The sequence below is a fragment of the Capsicum annuum genome, chromosome 8 (assembly GCF_002878395.1).
Source record: "Capsicum annuum cultivar UCD-10X-F1 chromosome 8, UCD10Xv1.1, whole genome shotgun sequence".
Lineage (NCBI taxonomy): Eukaryota > Viridiplantae > Streptophyta > Magnoliopsida > Solanales > Solanaceae > Capsicum > Capsicum annuum.
This window is the reverse complement of record NC_061118.1, coordinates 23,181,868-23,187,867: the sequence shown is the minus strand read 5'-3', so window position 1 is coordinate 23,187,867 and position 6,000 is coordinate 23,181,868. Positions and strand designations below refer to the sequence as shown.

The following is a 6,000-nucleotide window of genomic DNA, read 5'->3' as shown; positions in this document are numbered from 1 at the left end:
ACACCTTTTCTGCACCTTAGGAATAGCAGTAAGAATAATTGATATTCCTGCAGTACGTATTTTTAAGATATTATTCGTTTCTATACCTAAAATCATGATGTGGTCTCTTCTAGAGATGAACTTTTTTATTTTTCTTTTTTCTAATTTAGGGAAACAAAGTAATGGCAGAATTAGGATTTTGCTGTACAAGTTCCTCCTAATTGTGTAAGGATTTAGCAATCATAGAAAATATTAATTTTTGTGTTAAGTTTTAGGTTATGATGATGACTGCCTGTTGATAGTAATATGTCTCCCATCTTTTTCTTAATAAGTAAATAGTATTTGAAATCATCTAAAGTACATGATTTCTTAGAGAGTTTTATTGGTTATGGAATGCTTTTGTAAGTTTTCAAGATTTCCAGTTTGCTTATGTTGTTTTAATATATTATGTTTATTGTTATAATTTTTACATCTTGGATGGTAATACCAGGTGGCTTGCCATTGATGTATGATTTCATGATCTGTTCATGAACCTTTCAGCTACTTTCTTGTTTGCAAGAAATGTTTATTATGGTCTAAATACTACTTCTAAGGTATTGATCATGACTTATATGCTTAAGTTTCAAATCAAGTACAAAGTTTCATATTATCTTCTTTATAAGTTTTTTCCTTTTTGGACTGTGCCTTTCAATTTTTCTTTCCAGGTTCATAAAAAAATTTTATTCTCAAAAACAGATCAAGGAGACTTGAACAACTTATTTTTGTTTATGGCGAAGGCATCCCTATCGACTTCTACTCATTATGAATTACACTTAGATGCCTTAAAATTTTATCAAATTCTTCTAGAGCTAATTGTCTTATCAATTATAGGTTCTAAAATTCAGATTTTACGCAATTAGGTTTCTCTTACATCCTTACCGTAACAAGTTCAAAAATGTCATTCTACAACTTTGTTCAAAATATACATAATATGGAGTATGTTATGTTAGTAATTTCTTTAATCATATTTTTTTTTATTTTGATCTCATTAGTACAACAATCTTTGAAAAATGCCTGTGTTAGGTCATCTAGTAAGATAATATAATATCAAAAACTCGGGTCATAGTAGTGAAAAGGAACAATGAGAAGATAATAGAAGAATCTAACTGCTAAATTTTTTTTTGGAGAACTGCAACCTCCAATTTTTAAAATTATTTTTCTAAATTTAAATTCTTTTTCATGTGAAGAAAGAATTTGGGTACATGAATATGTCGTAAAGCACTGCATGAAATAAATTTTCATAGACAATTTCTTTATGAAATAAGACTTAAGTTTTTTCTCTCCCATATGATACTAGTAGTGAATAAATCCTCTCAAATATATATTATTCTTAGTAGGAATTTTTTTAGTTTATAATGACTCATAGTACAATATATATATATATATATATATATATATTTTTGTGGTACAACCAATGGCATAACTGTAAATTAAATAAACAATAAATTCATAGTTAATTGACATGTAGCAAATTCAATTTACATGTGGTATGATACAGTGAAAGGACAATACCAATTGTTCTAATATTGGATATACTCCTTTCAGAATGTTACTTTACCAAACAAGAAAAGGTACTAAATTTTTTTCATCCATTATTGATTAAATGTTCTTCTTATTCTTTTATCTTTGTCTCGGGTGGAATTTATTTATTTTTCCTCTTCTTTTTGTTGAAGGATTTCACTAATTGTTTTTGGGCTTTATCGCTAAAAATAGATATGTAAATCGATATTTTTTATTTCATTTTATCTATATGTGTTCAGAGTAAAATTTAGGAGTTTCATCTTCTAATATTTTTGAATGTTCTATCTAGCATATGGTTGCTAATTGGCTAAGGCTTGAGCTTTGACATAAATGGCGAAATTAATTTACCACATTTGAAACTTGCTAATTGAGGCTTTGTTTCTCCTATTTCAAAATAAAATTTAAGAAATCTTCAGCTTTTTTAGCAATTGTATGTTGGACTTTCCAAGGTTACTGTTGCTGCCTGATTGTTCTTTTTTCTCACATTGTTGTCCTTCTTTATTTATCTCTACCTTGCTGAATTTTTTCTTAAAAATTTCTTCTAACAGATGTTCAAATAGTGCGCTATCGAAAAGCTGAATCTGATTGAGAAACGATGCTTGAACAATTACAGTTGAAGGTAAGTTCTTGTTTTAATGTTTTCGTTGTGTTGGCTATATGCATGTGTTAAATCTCAACATATGGCATCGAAGCTAGACTTTAGCCAATTATTCAGTATTTAGAATAACTCATACTTGTAATAATAGTTAGTCAATCACTTTAGAACCAATACCAAAGACGTATCTTTTGCAGTCATGTTTATTCCTCCCAACCATTCCTTTCGAGAGGATCCTATTAGAAAAGCTTAAGGCATGCATCTATTTTATCCTTCCTAATGTTGTAGAGGGAACAAGTATTATCAGTTCTATAAGTCATGAACTCCAATTTTAATTAAAATTTATCCGATCTCTCAATATATTATTTATACTTTAGGAGAGTTTCGGTAACACTTGTATCAAATTTGTGAGTGAAATTCTAATTTGAACATTTATGTTGTTTAATATCCTTTAGAACAAAATGGAGCATGAAGACAGCTACAGGCGAGTTTCGAAGCCAAAATACGAGTGTCTTCTCTTTGGTAAGGCTATATGTCTGTTATTAGTTCTCCTTATAAAGAAAGATTGCGTTGTGTATTTATTTCTAAAAATATTTCTACCTCAATTTGCATATGTTGATGATACACTTTATCCTCAGAGCTCTGATATTTCATCACAATGCACGTAGAATATCATTAGTAATATAGTAGTTCTCTTTAATTTGATATTTTATTGTATAATTGATTCCTAGATAAATATTTGCTGGATCGAATAATCAGTAATCTTCCCATTTAAATGTTTGTTTAGATTATATGATGATTGAAAAACTTGGCATTGATGAGACTAAAGTTCCATAAATATGCATAATTTTATATAAGAAGTACGAAACAACCATGGATGGTCTCAGGATAAGATTGCAAGTACGAGTTTCGCAAAGAGGACAGTATCCTCCGCAGACATATTAAAAGCCTTCCAGGTCAGAGGCAAGTTCAACTTCAACTTAATGCATTACTATAACTATGTACACATTTTAAAAAAAACTGAACATGCACTATCAATAAATTTACCTACATTCTGAACCTACTTAGCACTGACTTTAGGCCCTTAATTCTCATTTTTTTAGATGTATGTTATAGCATGCCCATTTAGAAAGATATCAAACATATTTACTAGCAATCCAATTGGGATGCTGATAAGATAAACAACAAGTATACACATAATTGATTTTGGTATTTCGTATGGTTTTCAATGGCCATATTTCATTTAGGAAATTTCCTTTTGTCCATCAGGACCTCCACAACTTCAAATTACAGAAATAGATTTTCCAAAACCTGGATTTAGACCAGTAGAGAGAGTTGAGGAGATAAGGCATCGACTAGAAAAGTATTGCAAAAGATGTAATGTCCCTTTTCAGTATAATGCTATAGGTAAGAAATGGAATTCTGTCCAGCTGGATGATCACAAGATAAATAAAGGTGAGATACTTATTAGTAATTGCTTATACAGGCTCGTGAATGTTCCATATGAAATAGCACATGAAAATAGTCCAAGGGTTGATGTTTTAAGATTAATTAAGCAAATAAACCTTGATGTTTTCCTTTATGGAATCATTAACGGAGCATATAACTCAAGTTTATTTGAAATTTGATTTAAAGAGGCACTGTTCCACTACTGTTCCACTACTCTTCTTTGTTTGACATGATGGAGGCAACTGGTTACTCCATAAAAAAGGTAATTTTCTACTCATTTTGCTTGACGCGTAGGTGTGCTAATTTTGACGAGAGAGAGACAGAGAGATTGTATTTTGCCTTTTCTTTGATATCATGGTTTATAACTCAATGGTCTGGTAAAAAAAATTTCTATATTCACATCATACGAAGCAGGTACTAGGCTTGATGAGTTTGGTCGGACAATAATTTTATCATATGGCTTGATGTATTTGGCTTTGGAATATTTTAGGAAACAACCTGCAGGTTTTCAAATATTTGTGTTAGTTATATTTTGTAAATTTGTCTACTAGATGATGTTATCTGGAATCAATAGTTTGAATAGTAATTAATCTGCGTTGGTATTAAAATATCATGAAACAATGAAACAGCCCAACAACTACTATGACCAGATATCAGAAGATTAAATTAAACTTCTACATGTTTTCTATTTTTTTTTGCCTTCAAGTGGAGTTCCAATAAAGTGGAGCTTCTGCAGTCTCTACAAAAAATATTTAACGCCAAAAGGAGAATGTGGCTTTAGCTCTTTTCTTAGTTAATTGATTCTTCCTATGTATATTATTGAATATTTATTTTTAATTTATTTTTATTATCCGTAGATATAATGAAGAACCCTGTCTATGAAGTGATGGAAAGGAGATTCTGTAGAGGCGGGTATTGTGTGTGGCTGAGATAACTTGTGGTTTTAGAAGTGACTTTTATTGCATTGGTTGTGCCCAATTTGTTGATTTCTTGTCACTTGTGGGGAGCAGTGTGTGCATTATTTTGGGGTTTGTGTTGCCTGCTTTATTTTTCACTTCTTCCTTCAAGGTTTTACCCAGTGTTATCCAGATCAAGTGTGTTATACTGAAACTGTTATTCAATTGTAGCACCGTCTTTTCTATTAGTTTCTCTCTTTGTAGCAAGCTAAAAGATGTAACTATGTAACTTTGTTGCTCAAATGAATATATATAATATGTAGTATATTATAAAGAAACAATGGAATTACCTTTATTAGTGTTAGATCTCTTTTTCATGATAGTGTTACAGACATGCCCGTGCATAGCACGGGCACGGGCTATCTAGTATATATATAAATTACTCATCAAATATTCATTCTATAGATATAATTAAAATTTTTAGAGTTGTATTAACTTTTCTATAGCAATTAATTTGCTATAACCAATAAATATTACTAAAATTTACATAAATATACATCTTAAGATATAGTTATTACATAATATCTCATTTAACATAAATAATTACAAATATACCAAAATAATTATAAATACCCCATCCTTTATACTTTCTCTCTCTAAAATTCTCATACAGATCAAAATATCCTATATAGATCGACTAATGCTCCTTATTGTATGCCTAAAATCAAGCAACAATTATCTGACAATTTTAAGATTATAAAATTCAAACTTAAACTGATCAAATTGCTCAACTTTATCGTCTTTCTCCATTTACTTTTGAGGTTTGTCAAATTTTTTAAATCCTTTCAATATTATCAAATTAAAATTTAACGGTTTCCATTGTTGCTAGTTCTCAAAATCTCAGCATTGTAATGACATTTTGGTCTAAGATTTATTTAATTTCTTAACTTTTTCAACTTTAACAAATCATAGATTTTTGGGATGCTTTATTACATGTTTCTCATTCTCAAAATTCAAGCATTGAAATGGAGCGTGGTCTGAGCTTTATTTTGAGAATTAGTCAATTATATCTTGATGAACAAATATGAACCGTAGCCTAGTCGTGTCGGGTATCTCAAGTCCAACCAGAACTACAGACTACCCCTAATACCCAATTGTAACCGCCCTACTCTATCTGTCGGAAGAATTCTGAGCATATAACAAGATAAAACAATAGTAATTTTAAAGACATAAGATGAAGTCTTTAACCATAACCAAATAGTCACAGCCACGTGTCCAACCAATACCAATACCAATTCTAACACCAATACCAACCTGCCCATGCCTATAGTAGTCTGACAAAGCCTCTAACCAGAGTGAACGAATATCCGATCGGGACATGCCCTCGGCCATAGACAAAACCAAAACCAAATAAACGACAATAATGAAAAGAAGTCCATATCATGAAATGGAGTCTTCCATAGTATAGAAGTTCACCACTTTAATCTAAATCAAAGCTATCCCCAAATCCAAGTTATTGAG

General features: G+C 30.5%; 1 long non-coding RNA gene across 1 annotated transcript; it reads left to right on the top strand.

The window, feature by feature from the left end:
- The first annotated feature begins 1,649 nt into the window (after positions 1-1,649).
- LOC107879667 lies at positions 1,650-4,742 on the top strand. Its single transcript, XR_001677054.2, has 3 exons — positions 1,650-2,158; positions 2,590-2,656; positions 4,441-4,742. It is a non-coding gene; the product is annotated as an uncharacterized LOC107879667 (long non-coding RNA).
- Positions 4,743-6,000: the final 1,258 nt, after the last annotated feature.